Source organism: Triticum aestivum, chromosome 3A, assembly GCF_018294505.1.
Source record: "Triticum aestivum cultivar Chinese Spring chromosome 3A, IWGSC CS RefSeq v2.1, whole genome shotgun sequence".
Classification (NCBI taxonomy): domain Eukaryota; kingdom Viridiplantae; phylum Streptophyta; class Magnoliopsida; order Poales; family Poaceae; genus Triticum; species Triticum aestivum.
This window is the reverse complement of record NC_057800.1, coordinates 51964371-51972376: the sequence shown is the minus strand read 5'-3', so window position 1 is coordinate 51972376 and position 8006 is coordinate 51964371.

Below are 8006 nucleotides of genomic sequence, written 5' to 3'. Positions count from 1 at the left end.
TGTGGACTCGTGTGCGCCACCTCAAAAGAGTTGCTTGCAATCGTAGTTCAGGTTAGCCACTGAGTCAAAGCTGGCTTGCTGCAGTTAAACTCCACCACCCTCCCTTGTTGATACCAATGCATATGTAGTTTAGTTCTGATGTAAGTCTTGCTGAGTACTTTTGTACTCACGTTTGCTTAATTTATGTTTTGCAGAGAGAGTTCAGTCTCGCTAGTAGATCCGCATGGACTTCGACGTTTAGCTTGATACCTCAGCTACGATCTTGTGCCCTCGGCAGGATCTGGTAGATAGTTAGGCTTCTTAGCCTTTTTCATTTGTAGATGTCTGTACTCAGACATGTTAAGCTTCCGCATGTGCTTTGCATTGTATGCTATGACTGCTGGGTCATGAGACCCATGTTTGTAATATCTCGCTCCTCGGAGCCTAATAAATAAATACTTGAGTTGTAGAGTTATGTTGTGATGCCATGTTGTATTTACACATATCGAGCATATTGTGTGTATGATTGAAATGCTTGGTATGTGTGGGATCCGACAATCTAGTTGTTTATCCTTGGCAGCCTCTCTTATGGGGAAATGTAGTCTAGTGCTTCCATGAGCCATAGTAGTCCGCTACAGCCCGGTTCACCGGAGTCTTGCTACCCCAGCACTACTGCTCAGGATACTTGACTGGCCGGCATGTGTTTCACTTCGTTCCTATGTCTGTCCCTTCGGGGAAATGTCGCGCTGTGATATCCGGAGTCCTGCCTAGCCTGCTACACCCCGGGTTCCCCGGAGTCCTGTTAGCCCAGTGCTACAGCCCGGAATCACTCGCTGATGACCGACATGCTCGATGTGGTTCATGTATGCCTGTCTCCATAGGTCTGTGCCGCTTTGGGTTCACTACTAGCCATGTCGGCCCGGGTTCTCTGTCATATGGATGCTAGCGACACTATCATATATGTGAGCCAAAAGGCGCAAACGGTCCCGGGCCATGGTAAGGCGACACCCGTGGGATACCGTACGTGAGGCCGCAAAGTGATATGAGGTGTTACCGGCTAGATCGATGTGGCTTGGAATCGGGGTCCTGAAAGCTTTCCGAGGATGGCCCTCTCGTAGGATGACGAGGGAGGATCCCCGGTGGAGTATTGTGTTGGTGAGTAGTGGACTCGTATGCGAAAACTATTTTACTGGTGGAGTTCCGTAGGATAGCTTAGCCAAGAGTCAAAGCTGGCTTGCTGCAATAACCCCACCACCTTCTTGAGAATAAGCATGTATAGTAGGTTCTGCTGTAAGACTTGCTGAGTACCTTTGTAATCATGTTTGCTTAATTACTGTTTCAGACGACAACACCGCCCCCTCCGATGGGTTCTACGTAGACCTTGACGTCGACGAGTGACTAGCCACCCAGGTGGTGATCCTGGCCATGGAGGGCCCTATGTAGATAGACAGGCTTTGAGAAGCCTTCTTTCTTTCTAGAGTCTGTACTCAGACTAGTTGCTTCCGCATGTGCTTGTATGATTGTATGACTTGAGTGTCGGGTCATGTGACCCCTATCTGTATGAACATGTTATGTATGGCTCTCTGGAGCCTTTAGATAAAGTACTTGAGTTGTAGAGTTTTGTTGTGATGCCATGTTGTATGTACTCATATCGGGCATATTGTGTGTATGATTGAAATGCTTGGTATGAGTGGGATCCGACAATCTAGTTGTTTATCCTTGGCAGCCTCTCTTATGGGGAAATGTAGTCTAGTGTTCCTCGAGCCATAGTAGTCCGCTACAGCCCGGTTCACCGGAGTCCTGCTAGCCCAGCACTACTGTTCAGGACACTTGACTGGCCGGCATGTGTTTCACCTTGTTCCTATGTCTGTCCCTTCGGGGAAATGTCACACGGTGACTTCCGGAGTCCTGCCTAGCCTGCTAAAGCCCGGGCTCCCCGGAGTCCTGTTAGCCTAGTGCTACAGCCCGGAATCACTCATTGATGACCGACATGCTTGATGTGATTCATGTATGCCTATCTCCATAGGTGTGTGCCGCTTTGGGTTCACGACTAGCCATGTCGGCCCGGGTTCTCTGTCATATGGATGCTAGCGACACTATCATATACGTGAGCCAAAAGGCGCAAACGGTCCCGGGCCATGGTAAGGCGACACCCGTGGGATACTGTGCGTTAGGCCGCAAAGTGATATGAGGTGTTACCGGCTAGATCGGTGTGACTTGGAATCGGGGTCCTGACAGCGTTGGCATCAGAGCCGCACTGCCTGTAGGTTCGTTGAGCCAAACTGGTCGATGTCGAGTCTAGAAATGCTATAGTTATATGTAGGGGAATTGATTGTGGGAGGGAACCTAAGGTTATTTTACTCCTTTACCTATGCCTCTGATCTGAGTCGTTCTCTTCTCATTCAACGTGGGTTAAGGACTAGGCTCTCTTTTCTATCAGGTTCACGTGTTACTAATCCGTAGTAGCTTATAGGATTGTTGTTACGAATTCCAGTTAAGTTCCTACTATTCTTAGTATGTTGCTAATTGGATCAGAACCTTGATATGATATTGTTGAGTGGTATTGCACACTGTTGTGGATGTCTCAAATCTTTTTCTGAGCATTTACAGTTGTTACGATGTCCAATTTTCCCTAGAATTTCTGATGTCTTTGCCTTGTGGTTGTGCTTTCAGATGGCCAACCGTGTTCATAACCAAGTGGTTCGCCTGACCCGGTGCCTCGACGTGCCCGGTCATACTGCTATGTCAGTCCGGGTCATGATTGAGACGGGTTATCGTTAGTATCCCGAATACACCGTCGAAGAGCAGTTCCGCGACTTTAATCAAAGCCAGTATTTCTGCACCGTCAGGATATTTCCTTCTTATCCTGGATCTACCGAGCCCCTTCACTGTTCCTATGGACTCGGGTTACCGTTGAGATGGCTGTGCAGGATGCTGCCTATTCCATGATGACCATCATGCGAGTCCGGACTGGCCTGCTTCGGAACACCGACTTTCGTTACATGCCAGCTTCGCTTCCGGGAGCGCAAGGGTATCTTCAGGCCATCTATGCTGACTCCACTCAGGAGGACTCATTAACTCGTACCACTGCCGAGATGCTCGAAGATAAGGACCAAGAAAATCGGGCCTTGAGGCTGGAGCTTTTTAATACCCGTGCTGATCATTGGGCCACATTGACTCGGTTTGCACCTGCGGTGCAAGCTGGATGTATGGATACAAGGGATCTGTATCCTATGAGATCAGCTCTGCCAGACATGGTGGATTGGCGTGATGTGGGAGGCATCACCCCACCCCGTGGTCCCTGCAGGCCACCGTTTGTTGGTCCAAGACCTCATCCTAGCCCCTATGGTCCACAGGCTCCTCAGGACCGTCTGTTCCCGTCACGTTGAACTTCCAGGCTATGGAGGTGACTTCTATGAGGACTACTACGGAGTTGTCTGAGTTAGTAGTAGTACCACTAGTATTGTAGTAGTTGTATCTCCACTGTCCTGCGTGACTTGTGGAATATGACTTTGCGTGTAATCGATTCCGGAGGTGTAGACAAATAATGTATACGAGCTTGGAATGCCTCCGATGAGATGTAACGTCTTTCATCATAGTTGTACTGTAGCCTGGGCTTGTACTAAACTATGTATGATGTGTATGACCGTTGGTATATATATGCCAGTTTTATATTACCATGACATACGGATGAACATCTCGGCATTCCGTGTTATCCATTACATTCTGCACTTCCTTGCTAAGTTTGAGCCATCCTTGTCTAAACTGTTGTCTTGTTTTCTCCTAGGATGGTCAACACCCGCAGCAACCCTGCTACTCCGGAGCAGGGGGAAGCCAGTGCAACTAGAGGTGAAAATCTGCCTCACCCACCTTCTCTGGCCGAAGTAATGCTGGAGGTGGAAAGAAACAAGCGTGAGACTAACCGCCTGCTGGAGCGGATTGAGCAGAACACTGCACGCCACCTACGAAATGACTTGGTGTCAATCAATGACTTTATCAAGCTGTACCCACCAAAGTTTAACCATTCCGTCAAGCCCCTCGACGCGGATGACTGGCTTCGTAGCATCACACACAAGCTACGTTCTGCCAACGTTGCCGAAGCCGACAAGGTTACCTATGCTGCCTATCACCTCGAAGGCCCTGCTAGCCTTTGGTGGGAAAACTTCGAAGCTATGCGCTCGGTCGGCCAAATCACTACTTGGGCTGAATTCAGTGAGGCTTTCCGTGAGCATCACATTCCGGAAGGTCTCATGGATCGCAAGAGGGAGGAGTTCTGCAACTTCACCCAAGGAAGACTGACTGTGGATGCATATAGCCGTGAATTTGGGAATCTGGCACGCTATGCCCCTGAAGAGGTATCTACTGATGCTAAGAAGCAGGCAAGGTTCCGCAAGGGACTTAGCCCTGAGCTTCGCCGCGATCTCCGTCTGCACGAGTGCACATCCTTCTAGAAATTGGTCAATAAAGCCATCAGTGCTGAGACAGGCCAGACTGATTATGACGCTTCACGCAAGCACTCCCGTGATTTTGGCTCTTCATCCGGCTCTGGAGCTCAGAAGCGCCGGGTGTGGATCCCAAGCACGGCACTGCCACCCAGGTTCATCCCGAGGCCATCCTTTGAGGCGCCTCATCACAACCAGCAATTTGCACCGCCCAAGCCCTATGGTGGCCCTGCTGCAAATGCTGCTCCATGCCCCAATGTGGTCACATGCTTTAAGTGTGGAGAGCCGGGTCACTATAGCCAGGAGTGTCCCCAGAACAACAACCCCAATCAAACTGGAAAGTCCGTTGGCCATGGTAAGCCCGCAGGAAAAACGTTCTACGCCAAGCCGGCCACCACTGCACGTGGCCATGTCAATTATGTTTCAGCCGAGGAGGCTCATGAGGATCCCAACGTCGTCCTTGGTACGCTCCTTGTCAATTGCCATCCAGCATCCGTTCTTTTCGATACTGGAGCATCTCATTCATTCATATCCAAGAACTATGCTCGATTGCACAACACGACATTCTGTGACATGCCCTCTACCATGGAAATTCAAACCCCTGGCTCTAGATGGCAAACTTCTAGAGTAAGCCATGGGAACGAAATTCTTGTCGATAGACTTGTCTTCCTTGCATCCTTAATAGCTCTCAAGTCCTCGGACATAAACATCATCTTGGGTATGGACTGGATGTCAGCTCATTATGCTAAGATCGATTGTGCCACTAGAACCGTTCAACTTACTCACCCATCGGGCAAGACAGTTAATGTCTTAACTCAAGTGGCCAAGCGCCAACTTTACTCCCTAAATGCCAACCCCCTTCCAGACCTTGAAGATGTTCCAGTAGTCCGAGACTTTCCGGATGTCTTTCCAGAAGAACTGCCAGGTGTTCCACCTGACAGGGATGTTGAGTTTGTGATAGACCTTGTTCCAGGAACCGTTCCAATTTCTAGAAGACCCTATAAGATGGCACCCCTAGAACTAGCCGAGCTTAAGAACCAACTCGATGAGTCCTTGAAAAAGGGTTTCATCCGTCCTAGTTCGTCTCCTTGGGCTTACCCCATCCTCTTCGTCAAGAAGAAGGATGGAACGGATCGAATGGTTGTGGATTACCGACCTGTCAACTTGGTCACCATCAAGAACAAATACCCGCTTCCCAGGATCAACGACCTGTATGATCAGCTCGCTGGATCCTCAGTCTTCTCCAAGATGGATTTGAGGTTGGGCTACCATCAAATCAAAATCAGAAACGGGGACATTCCCAAAATGGCTTTTGTTACTCGTTATGGCCAATACGAGTACACCGTTATGTCCTTCGGTTTAACCAATGCCCCAGCCACCTTCTCCCAGTTAATGAACTCGGTTTTCATGGAGTACTTGGACAAATTCGTCGTAGTATACCTCGATGACATACTCATCTACTCCAAGAATGAAGAGGAACATGCCGAACATCTAAGGCTGGTATTGATGAAACTTCGAGAGCATCGCCTTTATGCCAAATTCTCCAAGTGTGAATTTTGGTTGCCAGAAGTGACCTATCTAGGCCATGTAATCTCTGGTAAGGGTATTGCTGTCAATCCCGAGCGAGTTCAAGCCGTCCTTGATTGGACTCCACCTGAGACGGTCAAGCAAGTTCGGAGCTTCCTTGGCTTAGCGAGCTATTGCCGCCGCTTCGTCGAGAATTTCTCCAAGGTTGCTAAACCTCTAACTGAACTCCTCAAGAAAGATAAAAAGTTCGAGTGGACTCCACAGTGCGAGTTCAGCTTTCAGGAACTGAAAAGACGCCTGACATCTGCTCCCGTACTGGTACCACCAGATTTCTCCAAGGACTTTATTATCTATTGCGACGCCTCGCGACAAGGACTAGGTTGCATACTCGTGCAGGAATGTCAGGTAATTGCCTATGCTTCACAACAATTACACCCAGATGAGGAAAATTATCCCACACATGATCTAGAGCTTGCAGTTGTAGTCCATGCACTCAAAACTTGGCGACATTACCTCCTCGGTAATCGTTGCGAGATCTTCACCGATCACCAAAGTTTGAAATATATCTTCAACCAACCAGATTTGAATCTCAGGCAAAGACGTTGGGTCGAGTTGATCTCGGATTACGACTTAGGAATAACTTACACCCCGGGCAAAGCCAATGTCATGGCTGATGCACTAAGTCATAAGTCCTATTGTAACAACCTGATGTTACAACAAAGTCAACCACTTCTCCATGAGGAATTCCGTAAGCTTAATCTTCACATTGTTCCTCGAGGATTCCTATCCACCCTGGTGGCGAAACCTACCCTTATGGATCAAATCATAGCTGCCCAGACGCGTGATAAGGGCATATCCCGGATTAAGGAAAACATTGCTAGCGGAGTTGCTAAGTGTTTTTCCATGGATAAGCGGGGTGCTGTCTCCTTTGAGAACCGTTTGGTGGTTCCCAAGAAACAACATCTACGCCAGTTGATCCTTAAGGAAGCTCATGAATCCCCTCTCACCATTCATCCCGGTAGTACTAAAATGTATCAAGACCTACGCCAGAGGTTTTGGTGGACTAGGATGAAGAGAGAAATCGCTCAATACATTGCTAATTGCGACGTATGTCGTCGTGTTAAAGCAGAGCATCAACGGCCTGCTGGCACCCTTCAACCTTTGGCTATTCCTGAATGGAAATGGGATAAAATCAGTATGGATTTCATCACTGGGTTTCCCAGGACCAAGAGAGGGAATAATGCCATCTTCGTCGTGATCGACCGACTTTCCAAAGTAGCCCATTTCCTACCTGTTTGTGAGAGTATCACCGCTAGCCAGCTAGCCGATTTATACATCTCCCGAATAGTGTCTCTTCATGGTGTCCCATTGGAAATTAACTCAGACCGTGGGAGTCTCTTCACCTCTCGATTTTGGGAAAGTTTCCAAAATGCTATGGGAACTCGTCTCTCTTTTAGTACCGCCTTCCATCCTCAATCAAGTGGTCAAGTAGAGCGAGTCAATCAAATTCTGGAAGATATGCTCCGAGCTTCTGTTATCTCGTTCGGAATGAGTTGGGAGAAATGCCTTCCATTCGCGGAGTTTGCTTATAACAATAGTTATCAAGCTAGCTTGGGCAAAGCTCCTTTCGAAGTTCTTTATGGACGAAAATGTCGAACGCCTCTTAACTGGTCAGAAACCGGGGAAAGACAACTCTTTGGCCCGGATATGATTCAGGAAGCAGAAGAGCAGGTTCGCGTTATTCGTGAGAAATTGAAAACAGCCCAATCTCGTCAAAAGAGTCAATATGATCGTAAACATAAGCTTATGACTTATGAAGTCGACGAGAAGGCTTACCTTCGGGTTACTCCGTTAAAGGGAACCCATCGTTTCGGTATCAAAGGCAAATTGGCTCCTCGTTACATTGGACCCTTTCGCATTCTTGCCAAACGAGGAGAAGTTGCCTACCAATTGGAACTACCTCCGCATCTTTCCAGAGTTCACGATGTCTTCCACGTTTCACAACTCAGGCGTTGCTTCGCGGATCCTATCCGTGGAGTGGACCACGAAACGCTTGAT